General features: G+C 38.5%; 1 protein-coding gene and 1 long non-coding RNA gene across 29 annotated transcripts in view; both read left to right on the forward strand.

Annotated features, from left to right (window-relative positions):
- Positions 1-20,986, forward strand: part of FBXW11 (F-box and WD repeat domain containing 11) — a 188,193-nt gene that overhangs the window by 5,812 nt on the left and 161,395 nt on the right. For 9 of the 28 annotated variants that reach the window (XM_081520752.1, XM_081520746.1, XM_081520736.1 and 6 more), the window contains exon 2: positions 3,220-3,381. The exons of the other annotated variants lie outside the window; for them this stretch is intronic. The gene's annotated coding sequence lies outside the window, so the exon portion shown is untranslated. The remainder of the gene's footprint in view (positions 1-3,219; positions 3,382-20,986) is intronic. 28 annotated transcript variants of the gene reach the window in all.
- Positions 4,014-11,074, forward strand: LOC145517688 (uncharacterized). Its single transcript, XR_014062266.1, has 2 exons — positions 4,014-4,297; positions 7,481-11,074. It is a non-coding gene; the product is annotated as an uncharacterized LOC145517688 (long non-coding RNA).

The raw sequence follows: 20,986 nt of genomic DNA on the forward strand, positions 1-20,986 counted from the left end.
TAGATAAGTTCTAAGGATCTGTGACCTTAGAGAAACATGATTTAACATAAAGGGCATGGGCTCTAGGGTGAAACACCTGAGATTGTATCATAACTTTAACTTGCTGGCTGTGTGACCTTAAGAAAGTTAACCTTTCTCTGGTAAGATTTCATTGTGTGTAAAAATAAAAAAAATGCAGGTATTGCTTCAGTGTTGGGAGGATTGTGAGAGATGTATATGAAAGGACCTTGCAAAGACTTGTCTCTCAGCAGCTGTCTGCCAAGCTAGCTCTCCCCGCAAGTACAGGACCGTATTTTGTCAAGTACAGTCAAGACAGATGGTGTGAGAAAAGTTTTAGTTTTTGTCCATGATGTGTGCATGTACTTAATTGTGAAGCTTTGCAGAGGCCTAAAATTCATTTGCTTTTAGCCATGCATTTATTGAGGCTTCTTTGGGGGAAATGATGAAATCATACAGAGTCAATACTGCCTTGGAAATCTGGGAAATACTCTTACAATTACTAAGAACTACCAATTAGACATAATTAGACCTGTACTGTTATGGAGAGAACGCACTTTAACCCTGTTTTAGGTATCCTGGTAGAAAGAGACTGGTAATTGTTCATATTAACACTGAGCATAGTGATCTATGTTTGATCAATTTAGTTTAGCCAAGGAAATTAGAATTTTTAAATTCTTATTCTTGCTTGCTGGTGATTTTGACCTTTAACAGAGTAAGTGGTGACTACGATACAAGATTTCCTCCTGAGTTCTATTGTTGTTCATTGAATTAGTTGACAAAAGGGGAAAAACCTGTTGGTCAAGAATGTGCTTGTTACCCTCAGTTCAGTTTCTGCTGATCACAATTGCCTAACAGGAAGTTTGTAGGCAAATGAGACACCAGCCAGGTAGACCTGACAGTCCAGTAGGGTATCTCTAAACTGGATCTTATTAACAAAATTCAAAGATTGCCGAGTTCAATTATGTCAGCAGGAAACATTTTTAGGAGATTCCCTCTCAGGGTTGGTTAGTCAGCAGTGAAGACCTTCACAGAATGGAAAGCTGTGAAGTAGAAACAGTGGGACATGAACATGTAAACTGAAAAAAAAGTTTGTGAGTAGAGAGACGTGCAGATACCTAAGTACTACGGATATCGAGTTCTCTAATAGCAAACCACTCACTGGTCCGTGGAAGAAAAGAAAATTAAGTGAGAACTCTGGTAAGACAAAAGAACCCGAGTAACTATTATTTTAGAGTTAAATTGAGAACTCGTAACCAGTTTTGGGAACTAATGATAAAATGTGTTTTGGTTCTGTGAAATGATTGCTTGGGAGACTCAAAGAGGAGGGGGCAGAGGGCATGAAGAACTTAATCCTTACTATCCTGGTCTGGCGTCTGTTAATCTTTTTTCTCTGGCATAAGGCCTGCCACCAATTAGGCATCCAGTAAATGTTTATTTGAAGGAAAGGGGGAAAGTTAACTCAGCAATAGAAGAAACGGCCTGGTGGTGCAGGAGGCTCAGAAATGAGCCTGTCAGTCAGATTGCTGTGGCTGTGTTTTGGTTGTAGCAGGGAGTTACACTTTGAAGATCAGACTGTATTGCTCTAGCAGTTAACTACTAGCCATAGCCCACTAGCATTTTTTGTCAAAATTGGGTTTCTAGTTTATTAAGCTCTAGACTAATGAGAAGAGCTTGAGCACTTATTCTTTGTGATTTTGCTTATGTAATATGTTTAAGTTGAGGGTATTAAGATATTTCCACCTGTTTGCTATGAAGAGGTTACTCTTAGACTGGTACTTCAGTCACCTCAGTGCTTTGCCTATACATGAAAAACCAGAACATCTTTAATCTTTGCCTATGGACTATTTATTGACCAGTTTTGGAATTCAAGAATTCTTTGGTTTCAGCTGGGTTTGGGATTCTTTGTCACAGACACATCTTTGCCACTAAACACACAGTCTGAGTGGGCAAGGGTATAGAATTAATATTGTGGCCTTAGAATTGCATGAGTTTTTGATATGGAAGTGCTTTTAAGTGGCAAGATTAAGGGAGTTAGCCCTCTCAGGATGGCTCAACAAGTTCAGTCGTATTTTAGTTCAGCTAGGCTGAAACACTTACTGTCTTGTATTTTTGTGGTTCTCTGTTCTGACGTCAGTTAGCTTAGAGCTTGGTTTCTTCTGCCCCAGGAATCACGATCTTTCTGGCCCTTGGGCTTTGGAGGCCACCGTATTCTGTGAAAAGGGCATGGGCTCTACCACCTAGTGGATGTACGATTTTGAGCAAGTTATTTCTTCTCATATTTTTAAATATGAGTAATGAATGTAAAAGGCCTAGTCCGTTAGTAACCCTTCAGTGAAGGTAGGTATTATGGTTACTTCAGGAACATTTTGGCGGTAGTGTGGCAATTGAGGAAGTAGCAAATTTATGTGCAAGCAGCTTCAGTCTTTGGATTTTTTACTTTTTATCTGTGGCATCCTCTTCAATACCTTTTCCTGTCTGCCTTGTAGTTTGCTTAGAATTTATAGTCTAATTGTAAGGATTGGTATGGTAATAAAAGAATGTTGATATAATGTGGACTGGGCTTATGTGTTTAAAGGTGTTATCTAGTAAATTGTTTATTATGTTCTTTCTTTTCCCTAGTGTACCCAGTGACTGGCCATTGTGGGGGATTGGCCTTTATTGAGTCAGAAGTTCACTCTTAAAGTTATGTCACATGTTTTGAAACGTCCTGTATTTTAGCTGAAAGTTGAAGATTTGAGTGATGTGTAGATGTCTTATGTGTAGCAAACTTAAAAATTTCTTGTTAGGTGCTTAAATAAATCTTTATTAGGAAATATTTGAGCCCTCCCTTATTAATTATGACTGACAAAGTTTCTGTAATTGTAAAGGAACTGTTTTAGGAAATGGATAAAATTCATTGTAGCTGAATGACTAGGACAATTTATATGGATAGTAGAGGAAATTTTTATCATGTATTTGGAAATTGCATGATATTTGTCATGAATAAGTATTACTGTTAGGGATGTCTCCTTTGTTTTTGAGTTTCTCATCCGTCTCTCAGCACAGAGGGGAGCAGCGCGCCTGCAGACCCTCTTCTGTGAAACCGCTGACTCGGGGCTTGTAACGTGTCTCTGTGCCTCAGATCCGCCACTCCACGGGCCCTTCCTTCCATCTCTTGGCGCCTGTGCTTTGCTGCTGGTGCCATGGTGGGTGTATGGATTGCTTTCTGTCTTTCAACAGTTACCGAAGTGCATGTTTGGGATTTTGTTGAAGAAAGCTGGATACAGTAAACGGAAAGAATCTTGGAAGCTGCTTGACTGCTGTCTTTTCTCAGACTAGTCTGAAAGGGAATACCCCCATTCATTCTGGATTGGTGGATCTGAAGTACAAAATATTGTCCAGGTAAGCAATTACCTTGTATTGTTTTGTTATGTAGAATTCGACTCATTGAGGGAAACTTAAAATTCCTTTACTTCTTTTTCCAATATAATAGAGAAAGGAAAAAATGTTAGATATTTATGTTTAGTGTTTATGTTTTGGTGTGGATTAGTTGGGTATTTGCTAGTCAAAACTCTGTTTCAGTGTAAGAAATGTAGTTATTTTTATTAAATAGGCCCAAGAGGTTTGTAGTCACAGCCTAACAGGAAATACAGTTCAGTAAACAAGGGACTTCTGTTTGAGAAATAAGTTGGAAAATATGGGAAACAAATGATTATTTTGTATTATCTCATGATTTATAGTTATTACCTGGTCAAAATAATTTTTGTCGTTACTATGTAAAGTAGTGGTCTTTTATTCTTAAGACTCCTGGAGAGTCTTCTCAGAATTTACTAACTAGCTACTGTTTATGGAGCATCTACTAAGTACCAGCCACTATTGTAGGCTCTTTACACGTTTTTCTTATTTAGATGGCCTATGCTTTATGTGTATTTTACAGATAGTAAGATGAAGCTCTTGAGTATTAACTAAGAACAGTTAGTACAGCTAGTAAGTGGCAGAGCCAAGCTCTAAGCTTGAGCCTGTGTGTCTCCAAAGCTCTGGATCTTTCCATCTGGCTACATTTGCTGAAGTTTGCACTTTAACTTCAGGATTTTCATTTGTCTGTGTACCGTTAGAGCAAGGTGTGGTTTTCTACTGCGGGATTCCAGTTGGAGACTACCTGATGGATCGTTGTTTGGCATGATACTTTACTTATATCTGGTGCTTTCCCTTCTTAATGAAAAGATTAGAAGATCTTTGGTCAGTTTATCAAGTAAACCTAAAGGTAACTTAGGAGAGGCTGTACATTTAAATGTCAAAATGTGCTTTATACAGGGAAGTATCATTTGGTCTAGTGAACTCAAACTTGTATCTTCTCAGTTCCTCCTTAGTTTTCATTGGTTATTTAAATAGCTCGGTAGCTTATTATGTAGACTAGTTTTGACCTGTGGTTTGTCAGTCTTACAAGTAAGACATTGTCAGGAAACTCATGACTTTTTCTGGTGTTTAAGCACTCCAGAGTACTCATTTCCTTTAATCTTAAAAAAAATTCTTTATCATAGACTGACCCTATGGCTTTGTGATCCTTTTTTTATTTTATTCCTTTATATTTGTTAATATTTCTTCTGGGTGAGCATTTTTCACATTTCCACATGGAAAGTGAAGCGCTTTCAGGGTGGTGATGGTGACAGTAAAAGTAGTAGCAGTTCACACTGGGCACTTACTCTGTATTGAGCGCAGTTCTGAACACTTTGCATGTATAAACTCATTTTCATGGTAACCCGATGAAGTCGGTACCCTAATGTCTACTTGGCGTATGTGGGATCTGAAGGCTAGAGTACTTAAATAACATGTTCAAGGCCACATATCTTGTAAGCGCCAAAGATGAGATATGAATCTAGGCAGTTTGGCTTAGAGAATGTGCTTCTAATGTCTGTGCCTCAAGTTTGTGAAGTATCATCTAGTGATAAGAAGTGGGGTGGGAATCCTGAAGACTAAAATTGTGTATTCTGATATCAAGAAATCATTACAAAGGGAAAGAAAACAATTGTTGTTGCGCATCTGTTTTGTACCTTCTGCAGAAGATAGTCTAGCTCTCAGATTCTGTGTCAATCATCCGAGACTGTCTACCAGGCTGTTTCCTGAGGACTCACAGTAGGGTTAGTTTAAGGTTATCTTCAAGAACAGTGCTGTCCAGTTAGAACTTTCTGGATAGTGGAAATGTTCATTATCTGTGCTGTTCAGTATGATAGCCACCAGCCGCATGTGACTGATTTGAAATGTGGCTCTGTAACCGAGGAACTGGATTTTAAATTTTAATTTAAATAGCCACAAATACAGTTTCAGAATTTAACTTCATCTTACGTCTGATTCTGGACTTAACTCTCTTAGAAATCTGATCTTGTCAGCTTGCTGAAAGCCAGCTCCTTATCCCGTGGTTGGACTTACATTAATTAATTAACCAGCTGTGCAAGACTGATAGGTAAAATCAGAATTCCAGTTTATTAATTTATAATGGTATGTGCATGTTAGTGTGATTAATGTAAACTTTTCTGATTGGTAGATTTGCTTATTAGGTCCTACTCAACATGCCAGTTTAAGTTTTCCAAATAAGAAACACTAGTTAGAAGGACCTGAAGACTCAAGCCAGTCATGTGGTTTAGTTAGCATGGACTTGACCAGGGAAGTTATATATTTGGTGACCTGAGACTGAGACGACCTCATTCATCTTTTACTTTAAGGATGGATGATTTTTCTGTCTTCTTGCAGCTTCTCTGCTTGCTTTCACTTCCCATATCCTTTTCTGATTATGGCATTCATTTTAGGCATGTTAATACATTCAGCTTGAATGCAGTCTTGTCTTACAGATCTGGGAAGCTCTTTGTTTTCTTTAAGGCACTTTTATCACTGTTAGGATCCATTTTGTGTTCATTTTTGTCTCTAAGAAGGCAGTTGAATTTTCTTGCTTCCCTGAGGCCTCTTTTTACTGGAATACACTTATTAGCTTATTTAATTTGGTCCTATAGTGTGGGGTAGAATAGGAACATACTCATAAAAAAATGCCTGATACATTCTCTTTGTATTACTTCATGTTATTAAATGAGCTTGTTTTTAGCTCGCTGTATCATTGTTTTGGAACTTGTTCTTGAGCCTTTTTTTCCTTAGGTAGAAAGAGTGGTGTAACCAAATTTGCATTTAAGAAGTTAACTTTTCAGGTGTCTGCAAGATGGATTGAAGAGACTCAACAAGGGGACTAGTTAGTTCAAGTGAGCAATGATTAAGGTGAACCCAAGCATTGACAGTGGGCGTGGTAGAGGCGGGGTGGACTTAAAAGAGATGTAGGTGGTAGGACGCACCAAATTCGGGGGTTGGTTACAGGAGTAAAGATGGGTGGGATAGAATACAAAGTTTAGATTTTTGCCTTGGGCGCCAAAATGGAGATTTGTTCTCTTTTTCAAGATAGGGAAGACTAGAAGAATAGACTGAGGAGTGTGGAGGGGGGAGAAAAAAGTGAGTTTGGTTAATGAATCTGAGTTGCCTGTGGGTGGGTCCTCTACAAGGAGAAGCATCCAGTAAGAATATGGATTAGGAGCTCACCAGAGAGAGCAGGGGAAGAAAGGTCTGGGAGTTCTTACTTAGCCTCAAGTGGTAGCTAACTTTATTTAGTGGAATTAGAAGATTAATAGATGGGGAAACAATGGAAACAGTGACAGACTTTATTTTTGGGGCTCCAAAATCACTGCAGATGGTGACTGCAGCCATGAAATTAAAAGACGCTCCTTGGAAGAAAAGTTATGACCAACCTAGACAGCATATTGGAGAAGGCAATGGCACCCCACTCCAGTACTCTTGCCTGGAAAATCCCATGAACAGAGGAGCCTGGTAGGCTACAGTCCATGGGGTCGCTAAGAGTCCGACGACTGAGCGACTTCACTTTCACTTTTCCCTTTCATGCACTGGAGAAGGAAATGGCAACCCACTCCAGTGTTCTTGCCTGGAGAATCCCAGGGACGGCGGAGCCTGGTGGGCTGCCGTCTATGGGGTCACACAGAGTCGGACACAACTGAAGCGACTTAGCAGCAGCGGCAGCAGCAGCAGACAGCATATTAAAAAGCAGAGACATTACTTTGCCAACAGAGGTCCATCTAGTCAAAGCTTTGGTTTTTTTAGTGGTCGTGTATGGATGTGAGAGTTGGACTATAAAGAAAGCTGAGCACCGAAGAATTGATTCTTTTGAACTGTGGTGTTGGAGAAGACTGTTGAGAGTCTCTTGGACTGCAAGGAGATCAAACTAGCCAATCCTAAAGGAAATCAGTCCTGAATATTCATTGGAAGAACTGATGCTGAAGCTCTAATACATTGGTCACCTGATGTGAAGAGTTGACTCACTGGAAAAGACCCTGATGCTGGGAATGATTAAAGGCGGGAGGAGAAGGGGACGACAGAGGATGAGATGGTTGGATCGCATCACCGACTCAATGGACATGAGTGTGAGAAAGCTCTGGGAGTTGGTGACGGACAGGGAAGCCTGGTGTGCTGCGGTTCATGGGGTCGCAAAGAGTTGGACACGACTGAGCGACTGAACTGAAGATTAATAAGAATAAATAAAGATTTGAGGAATCTATATCTGTGCCTGGAAATGCTAATATAAAGAAATGGGCTACAGCTTAGGTTATGATGTTGAACAAGAGATGTTACTACACTCTCTTTTTCACATTGATATGGGAATTGTGACCATCTATCCCCAATCTGCAAATTAGTCCATTATGTTTGGATTGTGATATTTTTTCCACTGTAACGATTTATTTCATTGAAAGAAGTACAGTTTTTGAAATGTATTTTTAAAAGAGCCATTTTGTCATTATACATCTTGCATATGTGTTAGTCACTCAGTCATGTCTGACTCTTTGTGACCCAATGGACTCCTCTGTCCATTTGTAGATTTATCAAATTCATTTTTTACATCCAGTGACAAAAACAAGGGGAAATTAACCTAAACAGTGAACATTCTGGTTTAAGTGTGAAATCGGAAATGGAAATTTGCTCTTCTCTCAACCTGTCTCAATTCCTGAATGCTTCTCATCTAGCTGTGATAAGACACATTTTTAACATCACAGCAGGAGGCCTGAGCACAAACTATTCAGCATCTACTTGTCAGCTGAAGAAACAGCAAACTGTTCAAGTGCTTGTGTGAAAATTAGCTGTATAGAAATATTTGAGATGGTGTGTTGGTCCAGTGTGGCATATATTTAAGAGATTTTTAAGGCAGATTTTTGCTATATGCTGTTTTCACCTTATGCACAGACTTTAGACCGTAATTCTCAGGTGAGCTATAACTCCACTGTAATTAGGTATTGATCATGAAAGCATGAAGATATGATGATTTCATTATAGCTACAATCAATGGTTATCAAAAAACTTGTTTGAATATATCATATATGTCTGTGTTATAATAAGGTGCAAAAAGGAGTATACAGTAAGAAGATAAGTTTCCCATTATCTTTAGCATCAGCTACTCAACCATCCCAAAGAAAAAGACATGCAGGAAGGCAAGTGGTTGTCTGAGGAGGCTTTACAAATAGCTGAGGAAAGAAGAGAAAGGAAAGTCAAGGGAGAAAGGGAAAGACATATCTAACTGAATGCGGAGTTCCAGACAATAGCAAGGAGGAATAAGAAGGCCTTAGATGAACAGTGCAAAGAAATAGAGGAAAAAGTAGAATGGGAAAGACTTGAGATCTCTTCAAGGAAATTGGAGATATCAAAGGAACATTTCATGCAGGGATGGACACAATAAAGGACAGAAACGGTAAGGACCTAACAGCAGAAGAGATTTAGAAGAGATGGCAAGAATAAACCAAAGAACTTCACAGAAAAGGTTTTAATGACCCGGATAACCACAAAGGTATGGTCACTCACCTAGAGCTGGACAACCTGGAATATGAGGTCAAGTAGGCCTTAAGAAGCATTACTAGGAACAAAGCTAGTGGAGGTGATGGAATTCCAGCTGAGCTACTTAGAATCCTAAAGGGTAATGCTGAATATTTATTAGAAGGGCTGAAGCTGAAGCTCCAACACTTTGGCCGCCTTACGGAAAGAGCCGACTCGTTGGAAAAGGCCTTGATGCTGGGAAAGATGGAAGGCAGAAGGAGAAGGGGCAGCAAAGCATGAGGTGGTTAGATAGCATCACTGACTCAATGGGCATGAATTTGGACAAACTCCTGAAGATAGTGGAAGACAGATGTAACCAGTGTAACGGCGTTACATTGTTTCTAAACTGGTTGCTTTTTAAATTGTTCTTTTATTTTCCTGATAACTTTTTATTATGAAGAATTTAATTTATATGAGAGTTGAGGAAAAAACAGTACAACAAACACCTGTATACTCGCTCCACCTAGGCTCAACAGTTATTAACATTTTGCCTTATTTGAATCATTTCTCTGCTCCCACCTTGGTCTTCCCTTCCCACCCTTCTCCCTTTTGTGTCCTCTCCCCAAGTAAGTACCCTTTTATGTTGTTAAACAATTTGAAAGTATGTTGCAGACACTATACCTCACCCTCTAAACATTTCAGCATGTACCTTTTAAGAATAAAAATAATCTCTCCTCTCTAAAAGCCAACACACACATAATACATGCACCACGTTTATAGTGTACATCTCCATACTATAACCAAATATTAAATACAGTCATATGCATTTTATACATAAAATAAAAACCACAAAACTATTTCTATCTGAGAAAATGAAAGTAATTCCGTAATATAATATTCAGTTAAATTTTTCCACTTGTCCCAAGAATGTCTTTTCGAGCACACCTTCTTTAAAAAAACAAAAACCAGGTTCCAAATAAAATAACCCCTTGTATTTAGTTATGATGTATTTTTAATTTCTTTTCATTTTAACAGTCTCTCTGCCCTTTTCTGTCTTTTGTGATCGACTTTTTTTTTTTAAAGTCCAGTTCAGTTGTCTGTAGGATGTGCAACATTCTTCACTTGTTTGAACATTTCCTCATGGTGTTATTGAGCTTGCTTCTCTAACTCCTGACTTCCTGTAAACTGGAAGCTATATGAGAGGCTTGATTGCAGCTCATTTAAACATTTTTGACAAGAGTGCTTCATCATAGGTGAAGTGTACTTGGGGTTGAGTCATGTTGGGAGGCACCTCAAATGATAGGTTATCCCATTATGAGCTGTGCTAAATTTGATCCTTTGTCTAAGGTGGCAGCATTCAGATCTCTCCATTAAGGTACAGTTTTATCATCTGTTATTAGAAAGGACTCTATGGAATAATATTTTGGTACATTGTAAATAACCTGTTACATTATAGCCTTTCACCCTGTGGTTTCAGCTTCCTGAGCCTGAAATCATTTATTACAATATAAGTTACAAAATTTTGGCTTTCTGTCATTTCGTCTGTATTAGCTAGCATTCGCCGAGGCCATCCCTGTTTCCCCTCCTTCCTTTTGTGTATCACTGCACTCTTCGTAGCCGTTTATTTATTCAATGTGTTAACAGTCAGTTACAGTCTTCATGGGTGCTCAGATTTAGCTAATAAGAGCCCCTTCAGGGTAGCTCCTGCCTCCTCTTTATCATGAGTCCGTCAGTTCTGGTGTGCTCCTTGGTCTTCTACTTTGCCTACATATCAAGAATCAACCATTTCACCAAGAAGCTCTGGTTCCTTTTAGTGAGAATGGTGTTTAGAAACCAAAATCAATACTGTTGAGTTTTGTTGCTTCTAGATCTTTTCAATAGACAGAACTAAAATATGTATTTGAAAGAATCATGGGTTCATGTTAGTTCTGAGTCAAAGTTAATATTACAGGGATATTTTTCTGAACCTGTTAGCCTTTTGATTTTCAGAATCCTAGGGATCATACTGTGTAATGGCCATCTAGTTGAAGTATTAATGCATATAGGCAGATAAATAGCTCTATTCATTAATTGTTAAGCATGTAATCAACAGGTTCTGTTTGGTCATGTCGGGAATACAGAACAGAATCAGATGTATATCTCGTTACCAGAATCTTGCAATCTTTTACGTTAAAAACTGTAGTATAATGTGAAAACTGCCAAGGATCATGAAAGGTGGATATACAATGTGTGGAAGCTAGAAAAGAAAGGAAATTTTATAAAGGAAAATTTTAAAAGTTATCCTCTGAAGCCTGAGCAAAAATTAGATATGGATGTACATCCATACAGGGGTGGAGGAGGAAGTTCATAGCAAAGGTAAGTGGGTGAACAGTAGTAGCTGGCGGGCTGTAGTGTGTGTTGTCTGTCAGGAGGTACGAGTAAGTAGTTATGTGGATTGTTGTGGTGTAGTTTGTGTGAAGGAATTGAGGTAGATTGCAAACAGATTGCAGATTGCAAAGAGATTATAGTCAAATCTTGGGTTATCCTTTAGGTCATAAGTTACAGACAAGTAGCCTGTAGATAGAGATCCACAGATGTAATTTATTTGATCCATGTAGATTTTAAAAAATTGAGACATTTCCCATCAAAACACTGGTTTATCTGAAAACTGGAGCTGAGTCGTGGCTGCTTTCTTGAGCCAAGGCTCGTCCTTTCCTGTTCGCCATAGCTCCTGGAAGGCTTTCTTTTGAACTTGTCCTCCCTGGAGGAAAGGAAGGGTGAGAGTAGTGGGTGTAATGTGAGATGAGAGGTGACTTGAAGAGTTTGAACAAAATCGGTGCTTTAGGAAGATCACTCTGGCAGTCAGTTTCGAGGATGCAGTGGAGCAGGGAGACCAATTAATAGACCATTGTAATGTTTCAGGGAAGAAATCACAAGATAGTAACAGATGGTGCAGAAGAGGAGGAAGTAAGATATTTTAAATGCAGAATGGGTAGATTGTATTGACATGAGTTTGTGTGTATGTATTGAAAAGAATGTAAATCAGACTCTCTTAAAACATGAAGTCCAGTTTGTAAAAAGTTCTGTACGCATACATCAGTATCTGGAAGTTAACCATGGTTTCTGGAAGTTAGCCACATATTTTTTAATCTGTTGGTTAATTTTGGAAGACAGTAGTAATAGTTTCATGCATTGTCACTGTGTTTAGTTTTGTAATATGCACAATAACATGATTCAACAAAGTCTCTGATATGGCTTTATTCCTGAAAGTTGTTTGTAAACTTTAGGGAACTAAACTTCCAAGCAAAATATTAGTAATGCTGGAACTTATTTTCAAATGCTGGCTACTTGTATTAGTTTTCTCCACAATCTCAGCAAAAATTTAATCAAAAGGATAGTGAATCAATAAGGGATTGTACCGTAGACTTAAAGTTACACCTTTATTAAAATCTTATATACTGTTAATAAGTATTTTGGACATCTTCCCTGTCTGGTTAGGACATGCCTTTATCCAGTCCTATTGTCAGTGCCCCTACTCCAGATACTTGGTTGCACTGCCAGCTCAGATAATCTGAGGGAGGTAGACATGAAGAACATGTAAATGAGTAGACCGGGAATGAGAGTGACTCACACTGGTGGAAGCCACACCTGGATACTGTGTAAAAGGCTTCCAGCTTCAAGGAATGAACAAAGATTGGTTAAAGGGCAGCTGTATATGTGTGTGTGTGTATATATATATACACATACATATGTAAGTATTTAACTTACAAATAGTATGGGACACAAATCTTAACTGTACAGCTCAATGATTTTTTTTTAACATATGTATATACTACATTGTGTAACCACTACCCAGATCAAGATAGAGAAGATGCTAGAGCCCCTTGAGAGCTTTCTCTTGTCTGTGCCTCACCCAGTCAATAAACCCTCCCTGACGTCTATTCTGGCCTCTTTTTTTTTACTATTGTTTAGTTATGGCTGTTTTTGGATTTTACATAATTGAGTTATACAGCATGTATTAATATATACTCTTATATTTCTGCCCCCACACCTAGTCATGTCTGTATCTGTGAAACTCACCATTCTGTTGTATATAACAGCTTTCCTGCCTTGGTCCATTATTCCATTGTGTATATAGTTCATGTTTATTTTACTGTTGACACATTACTTGGCTCGTTTCCAATTTTTGGCTTTTATTATGAATAACGTTTGTAAGGTGAACATAATCACTTGGTTGTCTCAGTTATAAAAACCCCAGAGTGAAATTACTGGGTCAGAGGATAGGCATATATTCAGTTTCAGTAGATCTGTTAAACTGTTTCCCAAGCCCTTCTGTCCATTTAGATGCCCATCTCTAACGTGGAGAGCTCCAGCTATCCTCTTGGCTTTGCCAGTCCTTTTTATTTTAGCCATTCTGTTGAGTGTGTATGGATATCTACATTGTAGTGTTTTTGTTTGTTTGTTTGTTTTTATTTAATCAGCTTATTGATGCTTATACATGCAGTAAAATGTACTCATTTCAGGTATACTGTTTGAGTTTTGAAAACTGTATACGCTTACATAACTACTACCACAATCAAGATAGAACATTTATACCCCCAAAGAACTTCCCTCACTACCATTTGCAGTCTCCTCAGCAGCATCCTTGGCTTCAGGTCACTTGCTTTCTATAACTGTACATTTAGTTCAGTTCAGTCGCTCAGTTGTCTCTGACTCTTTGTGACCCCACGAACCACACCACGCCAGGCCTCCCTGTCCATCACCGACTCCCAGAGTCCACCCAAACCCATGTCCATTGAGTCGGTGATGCCATCCAACCATCTCATCCTCTGTCGTCCCCTTCTCCTCCTGCCTTCAATCTTTCCCATCATCAGGGTCTTTTCAGATGATTCAGCTCTTCGCATCAGGTGGCCAAAGTTCTGGAGTTTTCAGCTTCAACATCAGTCCTTCCAGTGAACACCCAGGACTAATCTCCTTTAGGATGGACTGGTTGGATCTCCTCGCAGTCCAAGGGACTCTCAAGAGTCTTCTCCAACACCACAGTTCAAAAGCATCAATTCTTCGGCGCTCAGCTTTCTTTATAGTCCAACTCTTATATCCATACGTGACCACTGGAAAAGCCATAGCCTTGACTAGACGGACCTTTGGTGGCAAAGTAGTGTCTCTGCTTTTAAATATGCTATCTAGGTTGGTCATAACTTTCCTTCCAAGGAGTAAGTGTCCTATAATTTCATGTCTGCAATCACCATCTGCAGTGATTTTGGAGTCCAGAAAAATAAAGTCTGATACTGTTTCCACTGTTCCCCCATCTGTTTGCCGTGAAGTGATGGGACCAGATGCATGATCTTAGTTTTCTGAATGTTGAGCTTTAAGCCAACTTTTTCACTCTCCTCTTTCACTTTCATCAAGAGGCTCTTTAGTTGTTCTTCACTTTCTGCCATAAGGGTGGTGTCATCTGCATATCTGAGGTTATTGATATTTCTCCCGGCAATCTTGATTCCAGCTTGTGCTTCCTCCAGCCCAGCGTTTCTCATGATGTACTCTGCATATAAATTAAATAAGCAGGGTGACAATATACATCCTTGACATACTCCTTTTCCTATTTGCAGCCAGTCTGCTGTTCCATGTCCAGTTCTAACTGTTGCTTCCTGACCTGCATACAGGTTATATAAATTAGTTGTGTGTGTTTCAGAATTTCATATAGGTGAGATGGGTACAGCATGCATATACTACATGTATTCTTACTGTGATGGGCTTATTTTGCCCAACATGTTTTTGGGATTCATTCTTGTTATATCAGTTGTTTGTTCTTTTTCATTGCTTAGTATTGTTTCTTTTTAAGAGTATACAACAGTTTTGTTTATCCATTCTCCTGCTGTTTAATATTTGGGTTGTTACCAGTCTTTGGCTATTAGTAATAAAGCTTACATGAACATTTGTGTTCAAAGTTCTGTTTGGACATTTCTTTTCTCTTGGGTGTACCTAAGAGTGGAATTGCTGGGATAGTGTAGCTGTATATTTAGTTTTTCAAGGAACTACCAGATCTTGTCCTAAAGTGGCTGTGCATTCTTAGAGTTCCTCTGACAATGATTGAGAATTCTAGTTGCTCTATATCCTCATCAGCACTTGACATTGTCACTCAATTTTAGCCATGCTGATAGGTGAGAAATAGTATCTCATTGTGGTTTTAATTTACATTTCTGTGGTGACCCAAGGATGAAAGAGCAGATAAAACCAAGGAGGGTCTTGGATTGCAGGAACAGAAAAACCAGACCCTTATCATCCTTCCCTCCCCCATCTTGGAACTTTTAATGGATTTCAGGCCCTTCTGAGCAGTATACCTGTCTCCCCTCCTACCCCATAGGAAGAAGGTATTTGCCTTACTCTTTCCTCCACCCAGTATACGTGCCTTATCCAATCAGCAAATGACCTGCAAGACCCCATCCCACTCCTTGTACCCTGGGTATAAAAGTGGAGTAAGGACCCCTGTTCAGCGTCGGTTCTCCCTTGAGCTGGCCCACTGTTCTAACAGCATCTCCCACTCTAATAAACTTTATTTCCCTCTCATTCTGTCTCATGTCTGGAAATTCTTTTCCAACCTGCTCCCGGACCATGACAGTTTCCTTAATGACTAATGATGTTGAGCATTTTTTCACCTGCCTGTCAACCAGTTGACTATTTTGTCTAGAGACATGCCTGTTCAAATCTTTTGACTCTTAAAAAAAATTGAGTTGTCTTTTTCTTATTGATTTGTGGGAGTTCTTTATAACTGTGGAAATGAGTTCTTTATCAGATGCACATATTGCAGACACCTCTTGTTCTGTGGCTTTTCCAGTGTCTTAATACTGTCTTTTGATGGGCAGAAGTTCTTATACTGATGAAGCCTAATTAATCATTTTTTTCTTTCGTAATTGGGCTTCCATGGTGGCTCAGACAGTAAAGAATCTGCCTGCAATACAGGAGACCTGGGTTAGATCTCTGGGTTGGGAATATCCCCTGGAGGAGGGCATGGCAACCTACTCCAGTATTCTTGCCTGGAGAATCCCCATGGACAGGGGAGCCTGGCAGGCTGCAGCCCATGGGATTGCAAAGAGTCAGACATGACTGAAGTGACTAAGCACAATTAATCATTTTTTTCTTTCATAGTTACTGGTTTTTTGTAAGTATTCCTGTTTATGAAATTTTTGCCTACTCTAAAGTCTTAAAGATATTGTGTCTTCTAGACTTGTAATGGTTTTACTATCTCAAAATGATTGTTTTCTGTGGTTGAGATAAAGATTCATTTTTACTTCTCATGGTTATCCAATTAGCCTTGTACCGTTACTTACATGTACATTACAAAACTATTGAAAAATTGTTGAATAAGAAGTCTATTTTCTTTTTACAGAAGTAATCCATATTTATTATAAGAAAGTTGAAAATAAAAATTATGTAAAATAAGAAATAAAAAGAATAAAAAGTACCCCTTATAACTACTGTTTTAGTATTTGGTATACTTCTTTGCCTTCATATATGTATTTTTTTCTTTGTATATGTATTTGTATGTTTTGAAACATACAGATGTATGTTTCACATTTGTTTTTCACATGTAAAATTATTTTGCAAACTGCCTTTAAAGCTCAACAATATTTGTGACATCTTTCAGAAACATCATGTATTTCTTTATAATTTGAAGGGGTGCCTAATATGCGTGAATATTCAAGTGGATAACTAGTTAAACCACTTATTTATTAGACATTTAAGTTATTTTTAATTTATAGCAACTTGAAACTGGTGCTCTTGTAGTTTAATCTATGAATAAATCTGTATTACCTTGGGGTAAGTTCGAAGAGGTGGAATTGTTGGGTCAAAGAGTGGACACATTTTTAAAAGCAAGTGCATTTTATACAGTCAAAGGTTTTACCCACTTTCTGTTATTTATATGAACATGACATGTCACACTGACCATATTCTATGAAAGTGCTGTTTTCTTCATGTTTATGTTGTTTTAGGGTATTAATAATTTTTTAAAATCCCAATTTGGTTTAAAGAATTTAAAAATTTATTTCTTTAATTACTAGTGATATTGCACATATTTTTCTTCTGTTTATGGCTGTTAGTTTCTTTGTGAAGAAAGAGAACTGTTGAGGTTGAGCTGTAGTTCTCTTCTGCTGATTCTCCATCCAGGTGCATTTGGGGAGTGGCGGAAGGAAGTCACCAGGGTGAGGAGCTTCTGAGTTTGTTGTGGCTGGGCCGGTGCGCTCTTTTGTGATTGAAGTGGCCGTTTTCATTAGAAACCAGCGGCAGGCGCATTTGCTTTGTTGAGCACTCTGTCCGCAGCTGGCTTAAGCCAGGTCCCTGCTCCGGCTTACCGTCTGCAGGTGCTCTTTATGAAGCACTTAAGGATCCATCATTCTGGCCTCACTGACACCTTCAGGGACACTCGCTTCTACTAGCCTTTGCTACTGTAGCTAGGAAGTGAGGTTCTGCTGGGAATTTCTTGCACTTTTCAGGTAGATTTTCTTTGTTTATATACAGTAAACTCTAGTTTCCAGTCCAGTTTTTTCTCTATTATATTGAATAGAAATTCCTTGAAGCATCTTATATTTGTGGAGAGCACCATAGCTAGGTTCCTGATACCATTGTCTTTTACTTTGATATTTCTTTGGTGATTTCAGTTGCATAGTCAGAAACTGCAGCCTTGACATCTGTTTTCCTCCTGAGTCTTGTCTGTCTTTGCTCCTTTTCACTCTTATCTTTCCATACTTAAGCCACAGTGATTTTCTCCCACCCCTTCCTCCAGTGCTCCAGGTTCTGTCTTGACCTAACAAGCATTAACGTCTGTTATTTGTTATCAGGGATGCTTCACCCGTAATTCCTTTCTTGCCCATTTAACCTCTGCTAGTCCTTTAGAGCTGAGTTCAAGCATTTGAACTCAGGGGCTGTGAGTTCTTCAGGGGCTGTGTCTGGGCTCCATACAGGTTACTGTGTCTATACTCCTACAGGTTAGATTCCCTTTGTCATATTCTTATAGCACTCAGTTCTTTTTCTTCACAGCTGTTAACATAGTTATAATTGATGAATGTATTGCATAACCCCCCACTAGACAGTCAGCTCCTTTATTAAGAAGGTAATCTCTGTGGGGACAAGGAAGGATCATGCCTGTTATGTCATACACAGTTCATAGCATGTTCCCAGCATCTAGCACGGTGCATACCGTAGAACTAGTTGCCCAGTTGATTGAAGGAATAAGTTTAGGAGGGCAAATGAGAATTACTCTCTTGTATCAGAAGTTCATATGTACTTTTAAAATGAATACATTTACTCCATTTAATGCTTGGTGTTTTCTGTTTCAGTATCATCTTAGTTTTAAGTGACTTGATCATGAAAATGAAGCTCTTGGCATCAGAAATTCCTTTCAGAAGATTAGAAAGCTTCCCTTCTTTCCCTGTCTGACTCTAAACCAGATTTTAAAACCTGTCATTGACTTATAATCTATCCAGAAAGTCTTATTTCAGTAATACTTCAGCTGTCATTTTGAAGGATTTGCCAACTGCTATAAACTGCTAACCTTTCCTCCCCCCCGCCCTTGTGTGTGTGAGTGTGTGTGAGAGAGAGAGAGAGAGAAATTAATAGGATCACTCTTACTGAGAGTTGCTTCCTTAATTCTGGTAAGTTTAATAAATGCTGCGTGTAATCTCCGCTAGGAAATTCATTTGATAATTGCCATTTTAATAATATGTTTCCCAGCATATCCCACATTTTCTGACCCCAGGATTCCTCTCCTTTGTTTTGGCTCAAAACTGATAGAACCCGAGGCTGTTCTTTACTATTTTTATGTATTTCATCCTAACAGCTTTTATTCATCAAGGGTTTCCTTCACCCTGCCAAAGTTAAGAGGGAGGGAACTAACACTGGTTAAATGTCAGATTTACATCTACTGTTTCTTTTAATCTTTTTTAACCACTATAACCTTGAAAGATAGACATGCTAAAATGTGGACAAATTTTCCACATTTTAGCATGTGAGGAAATGGAGTCTGGTGAAGGTAATTATTTTTTTGCTCGAGGTCACATAATGAGTGAGTGTTTCTTTCTTTCTCGGACCTTCTTTTCTCTCTCCCACCCTGTCTGTGCAAAGCCTTGTGCTCTTTCTTAGATTCTGCACCTCTAGCTATCATCTCTAGTTTGAGAGTGTTAGGTGGCAGCTTGGAAGTCTAAAGAGCTCCAGAGACTCTCAGGCACCAGGGCTTCCAGGTTATAGGTGGGCAGCTGCAGATTATCACTATTGGGGAGACTGAGAAGAAAAGGGGAAGCCTTGCCTGCCCCTGCCCAAATTGCCTTTGCAAGCTGTTATGCTTACTTTCCTCCCTCATTCTGCTTTTAACTCATTCTCCTGAATTCCAGTCTTTTCTACTTTGTTGGGGTTCTAGATTAGCTTTTTATCAATAGTATATAGTTAACATTTATTTAGTGTCTACTTTGGATGTAGCAGGTGCTGTATACCTTGCAACAGATGGCTTGCTTAATGTCATATTTTGTGAACCTGGTATCTTAACCTGCCTCTGTCTAGGTTTTTTTTTTTTTAGCCTCACATTTACTTTTTTTTTTCCTAAGGAAACCCTAAGCAATTAAAATCTATGAAATCATGGGTTCAGTGTGCTACTTGTATATTTTTACAATATGTATTTAAATTAAATGTGTCACTATTAAAACATTAAAACACCTTTACATGTCACCAGAAATCACCTTGAATACTAAACCTTGGGAAACATTGCTGTAAAATACCCTTTTAACTTTATTCATTCATCTATCTGAATAGTTCAGTATGTATCTGTTTTAAAGATACAGACTTAAAAACAAAAGACTGATAGAAACACGCACATACAGAGCACACAATTCCATAATTATACCTAAAATTAATAATTCTTTAATATCAAATAGTCTGTTTATATTTGCTTGTCTCAAATAATTTTTAAATTAATTGTCTTTATTTTTTAGACGTTTTAGATTTGCAGAACAATTGAGCAGGTAGTACAGTATTCTCATATACTCCTTTGTCCCCCATTATTAGCATCTTACATTAGTGTGGTTCTGAGCTGATACTGATGCATTATTATTAATGATAGTCCATAGCGTATTCAGCTGTCCTTAGCTGTTATTTCATATCCTTTTTCTGCTCCAGGATTTCACTCAGGATCATACCTTACATTCAATTGTCATGTGTTCCTAGGCTCCTCTTCGCTATGTCAGTTTCTCAGACTTTGTTTTTGGTGATCTTGACAGTTTTTCGGGGACTGGTCAGGTATATCGTATTGTCCTCTATTGAAATTTGTCTTATTTTTCTCATACATTTTTTTTAGTAGTTTGTATTTCCAGTCCGGGAGACAGACTTGGTTCACTCATTGTTTATAGTTAATAGTCTCTCAAATCTCTTTTAATCTATAAAAATTGCCTCTCCCATCTTTTTTCTTGCCATGTATTTATTGAAGAAACTAGACTGATCATTTGTTCTGTATAACTTCCCCAAATTTGGATTTTGCTAATTATGTTCTTAATAGGTCTACATAATTTTGTTCTTCCTTATATTTCTTGTAAATTGGTAATCACATCCAGAGATTTGTAGGATTTTAGTATGCTTCTCTATCAATTAAAACAACAATCAAAACTCATCCTCTGTTGTTCAGTGGCTCAATCGTGTTGACTCTGCAAATTATGATATATTTTTATAAGGGAAGAAATAGGTGAAAGTGTTAGTCACTGAGTCGTGTGTGACTCTGTGACCCTGTGGATTGTAGCCTGCCAGGCTCCTCTGTCTATGGAAATCTCTAGGAAAGAAGGCTGGAGTGGGTAGCCATTCCCTTCTCCAGGAAATCTTCCCAACCCAGGAATTGAACCCCGTTCTCTTGCATTGCCACCAGGGAAGCCCATTTATTTAATTGGTGTTTGTGTTTGATACTGCCAACCTCACTGCTTATTTGGAAGGAAGTGCCTATAAAGAGGAGGGTTGAGTTTCTCAGTATTGGATTTCAGAGCTCCTTGGAAAATCAGGACACTTTTTTTTTCTCTTGTGCTTTCTGCATTCTTCTTAGTGTTCAGTTTATCCTGTAACGTATTTTTTTTCTTTCTCTAGTATCTGTATTATAGCAGGAATGAGATATTCTTGGAACATTTTGTTTTGAATACTCTTAGTAGAATAAGAT

Source organism: Giraffa tippelskirchi, chromosome 8 (genome assembly GCF_054371585.1).
Source record: "Giraffa tippelskirchi isolate mGirTip1 chromosome 8, T2T-mGirTip1v1.2.pri, whole genome shotgun sequence".
NCBI classification, from domain to species: Eukaryota; Metazoa; Chordata; class Mammalia; order Artiodactyla; family Giraffidae; genus Giraffa; species Giraffa tippelskirchi.